The sequence below is a fragment of the Odocoileus virginianus genome, chromosome 1, assembly GCF_023699985.2.
Source record: "Odocoileus virginianus isolate 20LAN1187 ecotype Illinois chromosome 1, Ovbor_1.2, whole genome shotgun sequence".
Classification (NCBI taxonomy): domain Eukaryota; kingdom Metazoa; phylum Chordata; class Mammalia; order Artiodactyla; family Cervidae; genus Odocoileus; species Odocoileus virginianus.
Window position 1 is genome coordinate 34,639,419 of NC_069674.1, and position 16,332 is coordinate 34,655,750.

General features: G+C 40.5%; 1 long non-coding RNA gene across 4 annotated transcripts in view; it reads left to right on the forward strand.

The window, feature by feature from the left end:
- The window catches only part of LOC139034783 (uncharacterized), a 34,456-nt gene that overhangs the window by 7,591 nt on the left and 10,533 nt on the right, over window positions 1-16,332 (forward strand). For 3 of the 4 annotated variants that reach the window (XR_011487333.1, XR_011487343.1, XR_011487338.1), the window contains exon 3: window positions 12,096-12,294. The exons of the other annotated variant lie outside the window; for it this stretch is intronic. This is a non-coding gene — a long non-coding RNA (uncharacterized lncRNA). The remainder of the gene's footprint in view (window positions 1-12,095; window positions 12,295-16,332) is intronic. 4 annotated transcript variants of the gene reach the window in all.

Consider the following 16,332-nt stretch of genomic DNA (forward strand, 5'->3'; position numbering starts at 1 on the left):
AAATTTCATACCGTAGTAACCTTGGTACAGAAATAGGAAGACATCCCTGCTGTGTTCTTTCCCGATGTCTGTCTTTCTGTAAATGGTTGGTGATCCAGGACTTGTGTATGAAACCTGACCTTTATTTTTCTATAATGCTACAGAAAACCATCAGACGTAAGAACATCTTCTTGACATGATTTAATATGCAAGCACTGGAATACTTTAGAGTTTTTTTTTTAATTAATTGAGATGTCACCATGCAAATTACCATTCAGAGAAATCACGCTTTGTTTACAATCTGGGTGCCTTCAAAAAGGGACTACATTGCAATTACTTGTGGATCTTTGAAACAGAGCAGTCTGTGGAAATCAGCTGCTACTCAACCTGGACCTGAGAACAGTTTCATGAGCATTATGTCACATGCAGGGGTATTTTTTAAGCAACGTTCTGTTGAAGATGCAGTGATAACCTTTAAAATTAATATGGCATCTAATATGTATTGAGGACTTTCTATTCATCAGGCATGGTTCTAAATGTTCTCATATTATTTTATTTAATCTTCTTCACTATCCTGGGAGGTAGCTGTTATGACTATCTCCATTTGACAAAGGAGAACAGTGGCAAACAGACTCATTTAAAGACGTGAGGCTGGTAAATTGGTAACTCCCAAAACCACCATTGTTTATTAAAGGAAATGGGTAAAATAAGATGTAAAGAGGACCAAAAAAGCACAGATCATTTACTTTGAAAATTTCTCTGCATTTTTACTGCTAGAGATCAGATTGATGGGTATTATTTATATAAATATACATTTAAGTGGAATTTGCATGTTTAGCTGTATATTCTCGTTTGGTTATCTTATGATTGTAAGCAGCACAGCTTTTTAAATGTAATTTTATTTATTTTTGGCTATGCTGCATCTTCATTGCTGCTCGGGCTTTTCTCAGGTTGCTGAAAGTGTGGACTTCTCCTTGTGGTGGCTTCTTTTGTTGCGGACCACGGGCTTGAGGGAGCACGGGCTTCAGTAGTTGTGGCTCTCAGGCTCTAGAGCACAGGCTCAGTAGTTGTGGCACACGGGCTTAGTTGCTCCACGGCATGTGGGATCTTCCCAGATCAGCAATGGAACACTGAACTGGCAGGTGGATTCTTTACCACCTAGGCACCAAGGAAGCCCCAGCAACATAGTTTTCAATAATCTATGTGATATTATTTTTAATTATTAATAGTTATTTTTAATAACTAAAAAAAATTAAACAATTTCCAATACCACTTACCCCATCTGACATGGGCTGAATTAATTAAGCTTCTTTTGCCTCACTTTCCACAGGTGCAGCTTGCCTGCATACATATCTTTTATTATTTTATTTTAAAATTTCCAACTTTAAATTTGTTTTATTTATCTATATTTTTGGCCACATGGGCTCTGTAGTTGCCCCACAGCATATGGAATCTCAGATGCCTGACCAAGAATCAACCCCATGTCCCCTGCATTGGAAGGTGGATTCTTAACTACTGAAAACTTCGTTTGCAATGGCTGCATAGTTTTCTATCCTTTGAACACAGTGTAAATCTTTCCCTGTTATTCACCGTTTATCCTGACATGTGAGAAGCTGCTGGAGACTTCTCTAAGATCTGATACAGAGGGCCCTACTATGGACATCCCATTAGTGCTTTGTGGGGCGCTTTTGATTACTCAATGAGCCATCATGTGAAGAAGGGAGCAGAAGCAGGTTGACAAGCTTGTCTTCGAGTTCCTGTCTCAAAAGGGCTTATGTTCTCAGACCATTTGTTTCTCTCAAGTCTGGGTCTCTACCTTAGCTTGTGTTCAAAGTTTAGGTAAACAACAATGCCCTATTTAGTTTCAAGAAATCAACTGCAGCCTGCACTGAGTGTATCCGATGGATAGAAATTAACTGGACAGACAATCACAAAAGGTTACCTGCATCAGAGGTAGAAGGAGAAAGGTTGACAGACTGATTCTATGTCAGTCTTTCCTGTGAGTCCCCCCTTTTTTTCTTTCAAAGGCCTCCCTGAATTAGTAATGGAACTGGAGTCTTAAGTAGAGGGGGTCATGGGGATGACTGTGTTGCCGCGACTTTGGAAATTATCAAATAAATACGGGAATACTCATGGCATAGATGCAAAGTGATATCCACGGGGTGCCTGGTATGCGCTGTATAAGAAGTGTGGATTGCAAAGTAGTCCTCCTTTGTTTCACAATGATTTGAGAGGTGGCATCACAAAACAATAGAATTTTTATTGTTTTCAAATACTTTGGAAAGTAAATTGATAACTTATTGGCATTTCATGTATTCTTTGAAGACTGCTAATGATTCAAATGCTGCTCACAAGATTCAGCATAAAATAGTAAATTGTGCCAGTGAATGTTCCACAAAGGTGAGTTTTGTTTTCTCCGTGGAGGTAGGAACAACACATAATACTTTTTACCCCCTTAGAATGAGGAGGAGACTCCAGAGCTACACAACCTGGATCCAACCCTATTCTGCCAAGTGCCAGCTGTGTGACTTGAACAAGTTCCTGAGACTCATAGGGTCTCATTTTCCTCATGAGTCAGTGGGCTTTATAATAACTGAAATCTCACGGGTTGTCAGGAGGGTTAAGGGGCTTCATATATATGTGCAAAAAATTGAGAACACTCATAAAGAATTCTCTCACACCCAAAATTATTAGCTGTTCTTCTCTTGGACCACCTTCTCTCTTTCTTTATAGGCAGATACGAGTGGCTTTCATTCTGCTCACAATATGGAGGGTTCATCTGCTGGTTTCAGGGGCTCAGCCTTCTACTCTGATGACATCATGCTGGCACATCCTTGCCTGTGAAGTGGGGAACCAGCTTCCTCCTCCCACAGAAAAGACACTTGCTCCATCCCAAATTTACCTCAAGTATTCTGCTTGTTATATAGAATTACGATCTTTAAATTTTCAGGATAGCCTTGCAGTCCTGTTAAAAAAGCACAGACTTCTTAGCTCTGACCAATCATTTTAACTGTCTAAGCTTTCATTTCTTTGTCTGTAAAATGGGCAGATAATGATTACCATGCAGGAGAGCTGTGATAATTATGTGTGGTGATACATATGTACCATGCCTAGGAATCCTGGTACACAATGATTCCTTTCTTCAGCCTGAACTATTCACAGTTAGTGGAAAACTCTGGATGGTGACATAATAAATAAAGCCCATGTCCACTCATTCGCAGAGAAGACTTTAGTTCATTAGGAAAGAAGATTTGAGAACATCATGGTCAGAAATGCTTGCTGCTCAAGCTGAGTCCTAATACATGAACACAAGCCAAAGTTTTCTCTTGGAATTCTCAAGAAGGCAGCAGAGATGGTGAGCCAGGGGCTGGAAGCCCAGGGAGGAAGTAGCTGACTTTGCTCCTGTGGGAAGACTATGATGGGGCATAGTCCCAGAAGAGGCAGTTGTTACACTGTGTTGGCATCTTTAGTGCTGTGGGTCCCAAGAGCATAGTACTCAATGACCGCATCTTTTTCTATGAAATTTGTGGTAAAGACTGAACTCAGCTAAGTTCAGTCACTCAGTCATGTCCAACTCTTTGCAACCCTATGGACTGCAGCATGTCAGGCTTCCCTGTCCAACTCCCGGAGCTTGCTTAAACTCGCGTCCATCGAGTCGGTGATGCCATCCAACTATCTCATCCTCTGTTGTCCCCTTTTCCTCCTGCCTTCGATCTTTTTAGCATCAAGGTATTTTCCAAGAAGTTCTTCACATCAGGTGGCCAAAGTATTGGAGCTTCAGCTTCAGCATCAGTCCTTCCAGTGAATATTCAGGACTGATTTCCTTTAGGATTGACTGGTTTCATCTTCTTGCAGTCCAAGGGACTCTCAAGAGTCTTCTCCTGCACCACAGTTCAAAAGCATCAATTCTTCAGTGATCAGCTTTCTTTATAGTCCAATTCTCACATCCATACAAGACTACTGGAAAAACCATAGCTTTGACTAGATGGACCTTTGTCGTTCTTTTGTCAGCAAGTGACTGCACTACCCAGTATTTTATTTTCATCATGAGTCAAACCTGTCTCATGATAAGAAAAAAAAACCTATAAATAATGCAGCTTAAAGGATCTAATATATGGAAAACATTGAAAACACTGATAGAGAATTCATTCACACAGCACACACACACACACAAACCAAAGTTAGCTCTTCTGTTCTTGGCAGATACTCTCTCTTCTTTTCTGGAGTGCCTCACCATAAGCCAATGAGGTATCTTCACTACCAACCAGAGATTGAACTATGCCCCCTGCAGTGGAAGTGTGAGTTCTAAATACAGAGCCGCCAGGGAAGTCCCACTTTCTGTTCTTCCACAAGCAGAATCCAGGTAACCAAGGATGGTGGGCTCATCCAACCACCTCAGTGATCCAGAGCTCTATTCTGATGACATCTTGCTGGCAGAATCATTTTCCTCACGTCCCCAAAAACGCTGCACATTTTTTCATCCCTCATCTACCCCCAGTATCCTAGTATTCACTTAAAGAATTGCAATTCTTAAACATTTCAGTGTGATCTCATAGTCCAGATCATCAACATGGACTTGTTGTCTTAGGCTAATCATGATGGTTAAATTCTCTACACTTTCATTTCTTTAGTTGTGAAACAGGCCAATTAAACTTACACTACAGCATTTCTGTCTTAAATATATTTCGTAATAATGGCACATGGTAATGCACTCTTTCAACCTGAAGCTTGCCCACATGCAGAAGTCTCTGGATTGGGAGATGATGAACAGTAGCACAGGCTGTGTGCCCTCAGACAAGATTTCAATTCATTGAAATACAGTGTCAAAAAAAAAAAAGCTTTGGAAGCACAGCTTTTTGGATCTGCTGGAAGGTCATGTGCACACATGATCCAAGATGACTTCCTAAAAAGCTCAGGAAGTGCTGCAGATGAGGTGGGGCTGAGGCAGGGAGCCCAGGTGGGAAACTGGTGTGTGGCTGCTGCTGGTGGGAGGGATGTGGGTGGGCACGGATCCAGGGAGGTGATCTTGTGTGGGTTGTCTCTCCACAGTTCTAGTACTGTGAGTCCCAGCCAGCACAGTAGTAAATGCCCACATCTTCTTTTTCTACAAAATTTACCGTAAGGGTCGAAGTGAACGTTTGAGCATCTTTTCTTGCCTCAATTTTGTTCTTCCCATCTACTTGATTTCTAGCTGCAGTTGTGGTTGAGATCACATAAACCAGATGCTCCAAAACCTGATTCAATTTAATCCGGTACCAGATTAAATGGCCTCTAACACAAAATCTGCGCTATCTTGCAACGTATGTCAATACTTTTCTTTACTTCTGTGGAAAGGGATATCTGGGCCTGCTCCACTTTTGATAACCCAAGTCCAACTGCAAGTAAAAGAAGAGAATTTCTAATGAACTTCTGATAATGTAAGAAATATCCAAGAATTTCTTTGTTCATTCAGCTAAAGTGCAATGATCAGGGAGTGACTCACAAGCCCAGAAGGAGAAAAATGTGAATGCTTCCAGTGGTGACATCCTGTCTGCTGGGCTGTGTGCTCAAAGAGAAGGCAGGAAGGTGGGGACCTGGTGGCTGGATGCCTCATATCTGTGGAAGGACATGGCCTGAACCAAGAAGGGGAAGGAAGTGGATGGTCTAGTGGGTCCTTGGGCTGTTAGTGCTGGCCACAAGCTCATTGGGCCTGAGTCTCCTGTTTCCTCTGGTATTCCCACTGGCAATGCCGAGCTCAAAAATGAAGCTAGTGGTCACTGGAAGGTTATTTGGCATGAATGTGAAAGAGCCGTGGAGGAGTCTTGATTTCTGTAGAATGAGAATGATTTCTATTTTCCCAGGAGCTAGTCTATGAACACTTTTTCTTAGCATAGTACTTTCAAATATTGCATGTTTAATAAACATTGATTTTTAGGGTAGCAACTATTTAACGAGCATTTTCTATTTGTTAGGCTATTTTTCTAAATGTTTCTCATCTTACAGCAATCCCATGATACTGATATTGATGTTGGTAGTTATCATTTAATAGATCAGGAAAATGGGTTTTTTCTGAGGAAAAACATAGAGCAATGTGACTCACCAAAAGTCACCCAGCAGTGTAGTGGGATGTGCTGGGAAAGATGCTTATTAAGGAGATTCAGACAAATAGAATAAAGGTGAAAATAAAAATGCCTGTGATCATACTACCAAGACTAACAAGTTTTATCATACAGTGTCTTAATTTCTAGATTTCTTCCTTGCAAATATATGGATATCAATACAATGTTATGGATTATAAATATATTTATAAGCCACTCTATGTCTTTTGATTGGTTCGTTTATTCTATTTACATTTAAAGTAATTACAGAGGGAACTTCCCTGGTGATCCAGTGGCTTAGACTCCTCATTTCCAATGCAGGGAGCCTGGGTTTGATCCCTAGATGGAGAACTAGATCCCGCATCCTACAACTAAGACCCAGCACAGCCAAATAAATACAGAGTAAAATAAAGTAATTATTGATTGATATGTATGTACTTATTGCCTTTTCATTAATTGTTCTGTGGAGTTTTCCAAAGGTTCATTTTTGATCTTTGCTTCTCCTTTTGCTGTCTTCCCTGTCATTTAATTACTGTCTGTAGTGTTGTTTAGATTTCTTTCTCTTTTGTGTGTGTCTATTATAGATGTTTGGTTTGTGGCTACCATGAGGTTTATATGTAGAAATCTATATGGAGGATATTTTAAGCTGCTTATCTCTTCAGCTCAAACACATTTAAATAACCTTTCCTTTTTACTCCACACCCTCATGTTTACTGTTTTTTTTTAACCTGTTTTTTGTCTTTTTCTTTTTCATTTCCTTAATTGCTTACTGTGGATATAGATAATTTTACTACTTTCATCTTTTAACCTTCCTAACAGCTTTATATGTGCTTGATTTACCACTTTTACTATATATGTGCATTCATCAATGAGATTCTTCCTTTCTTAATTTGCATATTTCTAGTTGTGGCTTTTTCTTTGCTACTGAGAGAAGTTTCTGTATCATCTCTTGTAAAGCTGGTTTGGTGGAGCTGAATTATTTTATCATTTTCTTGTCTGTAAAACTTTCGATATCTCCATGCTATCTGAATGAAAGCTTTCCTGGGTAGAGTATTCCTGGTTGTTAGGTTTTCCCCTTTCATTATTTTAAATGAAATGATATTTAATATTTATTTATTTATGAAATATTTTTAAATATATACTCTCTTCTGGCCTGTAGATTTCCTCCTGAAAAGTCAGTTGAGAGCCTTATGTGTCCAGACACTAGTAAGCTAGAGGCAGGATTCCACAGTGACACTTGGCAGGACCTGTGTCCCTGGGGTAAAACATGTTTCCCAAATGGCCGCTGCCAGAATCTACGTCCTGTGGGTGAGCTCCAGTTGCCTCCTGCCTCTCCGGGAAGCTCACCAGCATCAGCAGGTGAATCTCACCCAGGCTCCTTTCATATTACTGTGCTGCCCTGTGAGATTTTGTGTGCAACCTGTGTGAATGGGGTGTCAGTATCCCACAGAGCTCTGACTCTTTCAAAAGTAAGCCTTGCCTGCCTTCAAAGCCAAATGTTATGGGGTCTGATCATTCTAGTACAGGACCCCCAGGCTGGGGAGCCCTATGTGGGACTTAGTACCCGTGTTTCTTGGGGAGAAACTCTGTGATTGTTGTTTTCCTACTGTTTGTGGGTCACTTATCCTGGCTTATGAGTCTTGTTTATACTGTTCCTTAGCCCCTTCTACCTATCTTGTTGTAGTTCCTTCTTTATATCTTTATTTGTAGAAGATCGTCTTTGGGTCTTTGTCATCAGCAGTTTCCCTATAAATAGGTGTAATATGGGTGTGCCCATGGGAGGAGATGAGCTCAGGTTCCTCTTAGTCTGCCAACATCTTTGATCATTCTTTTCATCCAGACTCGTTTTATCTTTCCTTTGGGCCAGGAAACTTCACAGAGTCAATTTATTTAAAACTATCTTTCTTAAATTGGCATGAAAGTGAAATTGTTAGTCGTTCAGTTGTCTCTGACTCTTTGCTTTCCCCTGACCTGTGGCCCGCCAGGCTCCTCTGTCCATGGGGTTTTCCAGGCAAGCATACTGGAGAAGGTTGTCATTCCCTTCTCCAGGGGATCTTTCCAACCCAGGTATTGAACCCCTGTCTCTATGCATTTCAGACAGTCTCCTGCCTGGCAGGCAAATTCTTTACTGACTGAGCTACCAGGGAAACTCATAGGGGCCTGGGTAGATTATTTTTGACTCTAATTAACAACAGTCTCTCCACTAAGAAACTGTCACAATCATAAGCAGTATAGCTCAGGATGTGAATCAAAATATAAGAACACCAGAAATGGGAGAGGAAAGGCTGAAGGCTCATATATCCATATTCTTCCAAGAAACCTGCTACAGATACTACTATTAGAAATAGAAAATAAGAATTTTGTATTGTTTTACATTGAAAAGCCAATAGATAATTTATTCACATTTTAATTATTCTGAGAAGATACCTACTATTCCAATCCTGGGCACATGCTTTAGCACCTAATTGTAACATGAGTCAGTTAGTGTTCTATGATGCTCAGAACAACCTCGTTTGTGGCGCTGGGAACAATGGATCCATCCTTTCATTGTCCTTCAATTTGTTATTGCTGTTTAGTTGCTAAATCTTGTGTGACTTATGACCCCATGGGCTATAGCCCACCAGACTTTTCTGTCTATGGGATTTCCCAGGCAAGAATATTAAATAAATTCCCTCCTCCAAGGAATTTTCCTGACACAGGGATCAAAACTGAGTCTCCTGCTTGGCAAGCAGATTCTTTACCACCAAGGAAGCCTGGCCCTTCAGTTAAGAAGTGGTTTCATGTATTAATCAAGAGGAGCTAGGTGACCTGGTCCCCTCCCTACTCTGTCGACTAGCCATGGACCAGCTGTGTGGCTTAGACAAGTGACTGAACCATCCGGTACTTTATTTGCCTCATGAGTCAAATATATTCATAAGAGAAAAAATCTTACAGATAATGCAGTTTAAAGGAGCTAATATATGCAAGGCATTGAGAACACTTATAGGGAATTCATTCAGACACACCAATGCTAGTTCTTCTGGTCTTGGCAGGCATTGTCTCTTCTTTTCTAGGGGGCCACACTTTAACCCTTTAGGTTCTCACTCTGGTCCTTGGATTTGCTTGTGTTCCATTTTTGTGGGCTCTTCCTCTCTTTGTCTTTTAGCCACTGCCATTTTGGACTCCTTTTTCCTAGTCTAACTACCTAACAACCCTATGACAGATCCTTGTTCCCCAACCAGCAATCAAAACTGTGCCCCCTGCAGTGGAAGCATGGAGTCCTAACCACAGGACCAACAGGGAAGTCCCACTTTATCTTTTTTTCACAAGCAGAATCTGAGCAACCAAGGATGATGAACTCATCTAAGCACTCCAGTGACACAGAGTTCTGTTCTGATGATATCATGCTGGCAGAATCCTTTTACCCATACCTCTCAAAAAAGAGGGCACTTGTTTCATCCCTAATTTATCCTTAATAGTCTAATGTTCATTAAAGAATTGCAATCCTTAAACTTTTCAGTGTGATCTCACAGTCCAGGTCAAAGCATGGATTTCTTTTCTTTGGTGATTATTAGGATTCAATTTTCTAGGTTTTTATTTCTTTATTTGTAGAATGAACCAATAATAGTTGTATAGCAGCCTGTTGTCTTGTGTATACATCATAATAAAGGAATATGGCAATGCCCTTTCTAAAGCTGAAGTTTGCCCACATACAGAAGTCTCTGGATGGGGAGATGATGAATGATGGCACAGTCTGTGTGCCCTCAGTCCCGAGAATTCCCAAGAATTCTATTCCCTGGGATACAGTGTCAAATAAAGCCTGAAGGGCAAGTGCAAATGTGATCCGAGATGACTTCCTGGAAAGCTCAGGAAGTGCTGCAGATGAGGTGGGGAGCCCAGGCGTGGAACTGGCTGCTGCTGGTGGGAGGGATGTGGGTGGGCACAGAGCCAGGGAGAGGATCTTGTGTGGGTTGTCCCCACAGTTCTAGTACTGTGAGTCCCAGCCAGCACAGTAGTAAACGCCCACATCTTCTTTTTCTATGAAATTTACCGTAAGGGTCGAAGTGAACATTCGAGCATCTTTTCTTGCCTCAATTTTGTTCTTCCCATCTACCTGACTTCGAGCTGCAGTTGTGGTTGAGGTCACATAAACCAGATGCTCCAAAGCCTGATTCCTTTTCTGCCGATACCAGTGAACAGCTTCTGATTCAAAATTTGTGCTCTCTATCTTGCAACGTATGTTAATACTTTTCTTTACTTCTGTGGAAAGGGATATCTGGGCCTGCTCCACTTTTGATAACCCAAGTCCAGCTGCAAGTAAAAGAAGAGAATTTCTAATGAACTTCTGATAATGTAAGAAATATCCAAGAATTTCTTTGTTCATTCAGCTAAAGTGCAATGATCAGGGAGTGACTCACAAGCCCAGAAGGAGAAAAATGTGAATGCTTCCAGCGGTGACATCCTGTCTGCTGGGCTGTGTGCTCAAAGATAAGGCAGGAAAGTGGGGACCTGGTGGCTGGACACCTCAAATCAGTGGAAGGGCGTGGCCTGAGCCAAGAAGGGGAAGGAAGTGGATGGTCTAGTGGGTCCTTGGGCTGTCAGTGCTGGCCACAAGCTCGTTGGGCCTGAGTCTCCTGTTTCCTCTGGTCCTTCATTGGCTCTGCTGATCTCAAGATAAAACTAGTGGTTTCTGGAGGATTATTTGATATGACTGTGAGGGAGCCATGAAGGAATCTTGATTTCTGTACAATGAAAATGGTTTCTGTTTGCCCAGGAGCTAGTATTTTTCTCAGCTTAGTATTTTCAAATACTGTGTATTTAATAAACATCGACTTTTATGGTAGCAAATATTTAATGAACTTTGTCTGTTTGTTAGGCTATTTATCTAAATGTTTTTCTTCTCACAGAAATCACATAATACTGGTGTTGGTAGTTCTGATTTTATAAATCAGGAAAATGAGGTTCAGAGGAGCAATGTGACTCAACAAAAGTCACCCAGCTCTTTAAGTGGGATGTGCTGGGAAAGATGTTCGTTGAAGAAGTTCAGAGAACAGGTAAAGATGAAAATAAAAATGCCTGTGATCCATATAGTTGATTCACTTCATTGAATCACTGTTTCTTACCTGTTTTGTGTTAGCAGAAGCTAACACAACATTGTAAAGCACTCATACACAAATAAGATAATTAAATATACCTGTGATCATTTTACCAAGACCAACAACTGCTATCATTATGATGTCTTAACTTCTAGATTTCTCCTTTGGAATATATAGATATTAACTTGATATTATGAATTATAAATATATTTAAAAGCCAGTCTGTGTCCTTTGATTGGAGCATTTATTCTATTTACATTTGAAGTGATTATTGATACATATGTATTTATTGCCTTTTCTTTAATAATTGTTCTGTAAGGTTATTCAATGGTTCATTTTTGTTCTTTCCTTCTTCTTTTGCTGTCTTCCCTTTGAATTTAGTGATGTCTTTAGTGTTGTGTTTGGATTCCTTTCTTTTTCATGTATCATCTTTTATAGATGTTTGGTTTGTGGCTACCATGAGTTTATATGTAGTAGTCTATATAGAGAATATTTTAAGTTGCTTGTCTCTTAAATCAAATACATCTTAACAACCTTTCATTTTTATTCCACACACCCATGTTTACTGTTTCTTACCTGTTTTGTGTCCTTTTCTTTTGCATTTCTTCTTATTGTGGATGTAGAAAATTTCACTGCTTTTCACTCTCTCTTAACCTTCCTCATAGCTTTATATGTGCTTGACTTACCACTTTTACTGTATATTCCCTTTATCAATGAGATTCTTCCTTTTTGATTTTCATATTCCTAGTTGTGGCCTTTTCTTTTCTATGTAGAGATGTTCCTGTATTACTTTTTTCAAGTTGATTTGGCGGCGCTGAACTCTTTTATCTTTTTCTTGTCTTTAAAACTTTTGATATCTCCATCATATCTGAATGAAAGCTTTTTCTAGATAAAGTGCTTTTAGTTATAGGTTTTTTCCTTTAATTATTTTAAATATATCATGTCACTCTCTTCTTGCCTGTAGATTTTCTCCTGCCATGTCAGCTGAGAGCCTTATGGGTTCACACACTAATAAACTAGAGGAAGGATTCCACAGTGACACTCGCCAGCACCAGGGTCGCTGCCAGCACCAGTTCCGCAGAAAGGCCGCTGCCAGAGTCTATGTCCTGTGGGTGAGCTCCAGTTGCCTCCTTCCTCTCTGGGAGGCTCACCTACATCAGCAGGTGAATCTGACCCAGGCTCCTTTCATATTACTGTGGCTGCCCTGTAAGATTCTGTGTGCAGTCTGTGTGAATGGGGTGTCTATATCCCACAGACCTCTGACTCTCCCAAAAGTAAGCCCTGCCAGCCTTCAAAGCCAAATGTTATGGGGTCTGGTCATTCCAGTGCAGGATTCCCAGTCTGGGGAGCCCTATCTGGGGATTGGTACTTGTGTTTCTTGGGGAGAAACTCTGTAATTGCTATTTTCCTCCTGTTTGTGGGTCACTTATCCTGGTTTATAAGTCTTGTTTATACTGTTCCTTAACCCCTTCTATCCATCTTGCTGTAGTTTCTTCTTTATATCTTTATTTGTAGAAGATCTTTTTTTGATAGTCTTTGGGTCTTTCTCATCAATAGTTTCTCTGTAAATGGTTATAATATTGCTGTGCCCATGGGAGGAAGGGGAAACCCGGGGTTTTCCTACTCTGCCATCTTCTTTGATCATTCTTTTTAACCTAGACTCGTTTTCATGCCTTAGGACCAGGAAGTTTCATAGAGTTAATTTATTTAAAACCCGTTTCTTGTCTGCATGATTCTATGAACTTACTACCTCCTAACTAGGAGCACATAAAGGTCATCTTTATTTATTAAAAAAAGACACATCCCCATGCAGAATTAGAAAAAGGAATTATCCTGAGGCTAACATAGTCTGATCCTCTGGGTAAAGGGAGGCTGGCATGGGTTGGGATTCCAAATCTCTAGGCACCTTGAGTGGTAGAACATTTACACGCTACCACTCTGCACATGTGTGAGGTGTGGGAGCATCATTGTTGTGTATACTTGATGTATCTCCTCATTTTGACATTGGAAGAAGGCACTAATTACCAATTTAAAGTAGTTTCCACTGTTTTAGAATGGCCCCTTGCAGGCTAGTTCAGTCCCTTTGAGTACATTCTTTATCTTCTTTGTTTCTCTCTCACCCTTCCTCTCATCCCCCGCATGGTTTCACTACACACAGGAGGAGTGTGAATTCTTACAGTCATCCTCTCATCCCCCTTGTGTTATCATCAGCTTCTAGCTCTTTGCCCTGCTGGTCTCCGGGATTTGGTCTCTTCCTCTGAATTAGCTAGTGTAAGAATCAGAACTTAACCTACCACTGTTGATTCTACATCTTACATTGCTTAAAATTACACAATCCTGTACCTCAATTGTACCTCAATAAATCTGGGGGAAATAGGCAAAATAAAAGAAGCAAAAGTGAGCTTGTTCTGGGCACAGCCACTGTCACCTTCCATAGGTGGCAAATCTCATGGGTTAGTTTCAGTTGAAGAAGGACGACAGGTGTTGGTCCTTTAATGGACCGGAACCTGGTGGTCCGGAGTGAAAGAAGTAAAGATGCTAATATTCCCTGGGTTTCGCAGCCGGCTTCCGCACTCCACTGAATCAGCCAGAAATAGAGAGATAGAGAGAGAGGGAGAGAGAAAGAAAGAAGGAAGGAAGGAAGGGAGAGAGGGAGGGAGGAAAGACAGACACGGGGACCAAAGCTCCAATGAAGCAAAGGTGTTTTAATCAACATGGTGTGGGCATATATACTGTCTTACAAGGTAGCTATTCTCAGCAAAGATAAAGATTAAAATTCCAGATTTACAAAACATAACGGATCCCTATCAAAGAGAGAGCTGCAAACAATCACCTTTTACTGTATGGATCATAAGGAGAAAGAGGGTACTTATCACCTAATGAGAAATGCCTGGATTCCTCAGCCCCCCGGGAAAGGCGTGCCTCTCCTCTTAATTCCTGAATATTCAGGAATTAATAAGGGCCAGAGGGTTCCTGACAGATCCAAAACAGCACACAGGAAGCCTCTTGTTGAATGCTTCCTGACATACAGGCAACTTGATTCATTTAGGAAAATAAAAATATGCTGATTATAAATTTCCAAAACATTATTCTCATTGCATATTATTATGATTGCTTATTTAAGTCCGAGCATGGAGTTTGGGGCCTTCATTATGTATCCCATCTATGATATTTCTTGGTAAAGTAAATTCACAAAACACAGAAGATAGATGATTTTCTTAGACTTTTGTTCTCCACTAGGGAGAAGGGCCCTAGAGAAGAGTGTACAGAAACGGAACTCTTTAAGAGGTGCCCCAACGTGACCTTCAAGCCATGACTTCTTGAGTGGCTATTCATTATGTCCAGAGAAGCCTCCGCTAGGTAGGGCAACAGGTCTGCGTCAACCCATATTCGCTCACAAATGCCAAAGTATGTCTTTATAGAGTTAACGAACACTAATGGGTTCACAGTGGCCCAATAGTGCGATTGAAGCAGCATGGACTATTTATTTAGACTGATAACTACCCTCTGTAAGCATAAATTCCTTCTTCCATGAAACACACTTATTTGCAGGGTTTTTCTTAATGATAATCGCATGAGCTTCTGAATATGTGTGATAAATTATCTGGCAGCCAGTGGGAACTAAATGGTTATCAAGTCCATTATGTTCATTGTCAGTACCTTTGGCCTGAATTCTTCACAGTGACTGAAAATCTCTGGGAAATTAAGTAATGCACCTTATCTTCTTTCTCTCTGAGATAATCAGACCATTTCAACACTCATCGTCTCTAAATAGGAATCCACATCAACAGGAAACGATGTCAAAGCCGACATTTAGGGGCACGGTCCCTAACATCCGTAGGGGTACAGTCGATAGCCATCAGGCTCCCTTTCCTCTTTTCTTTGATGTAAGGCGTAGACCTGAGAAGCTCAGGAAACGCTGCAGGCTTAGGCTGAGGTCTAGTCAGGGCTGAGGTCCGGACTCAGGACCAAGGTTGCTCCATGTTGGGAAGGATGTGGTCACAGTCATGATAAGGGGTGTCTGCGCTCATTTTCTTGGCTCTCGTGGTACTCTAAGGTTCCCAGGGCCTATTATATTAGGTCTTCATTTCATCTTCTGTGAATTTTACAAACTCTATGGTTGCAGCTCTTTAATCATAACTGACCTTGAAAACAGTTGCTTGTTTGGTTGGTTTTTTTTTAAGTAAATATCTGATCTTCAAACTCCTGATTTGGTATCAGCATTTGTGTGTATATGGAAAGTTATATCTGGACACTCTACAGTGAAAATACATGTTCCTTCCTGCTATTAAATTACATATTTTCCTTTGCTTCAGTTGGAATAGCATTTCCAACAAAAAGCAAAATAATCAAGAAATAAAAGATTGCTTTTTCTTTGCTGGAATGGGTAACTATGTTGTAAATCAACTATACTTTTATTGAAGTAACTATAGTTGATTTACAATATTATGTTATCTTCAGGTGTACAACATAGTGATTCAGTATTTTTGTAGATTATACTCCATTTAAAGTTATTACAAAACAATAGTTCTATTTCTCTGTGCTTTTGCTTATTTATTTTGTACATAGTAGTTTGTGTCTCTTAAACCTATACCTATCTCTTGCCCCCTCCCCACCTCCCTCTCCACACTGGTAAACACTGGCCTGTTCTCTATATCTGAGAGTCTTGCTATTGTTATATTCTTTTGTTTTACTTTTCAGATTCCACACATAAGTGATAACATAAAGTATTTCTCTTTCTCTGTCTGACTTATTTCACCGGAAGTTACTTTAAAAAAAAAAATGTGTTACTTAGTTGTGTCCAATTCTTTGTGACCCCATGGACTGTAATCTGCCAGGCTCCTCTCTCCATGGAATTTTCCAGGCAAGAATACTGGGTTGCCATTTCTTTCTCCAGTGGATCTTCTCGACCCAGGGATCAAACCTGGGTCTCCTGCAGTGCAGGAAAATTCTTTATTGTCTGAGCCACTAGGGAAAAAATCCTAACCAAATCTAAGAAATAGAGAAACAAATGCGCATACTCAGAGCAATATTCACAGATGAATATTTGTACTCATACATCCTGTCTACCCAGGCTGAGTGCCCCAAAAGGATGAGGAGCAAATAGAAAAGAGGAACAGGAGGAGGAGGAAACAGCCTCCCAGGGTTCTAGTAAAGGAAGCACATTCCTCCATGGGGTTAATCAGTATAAAAAGAATGTC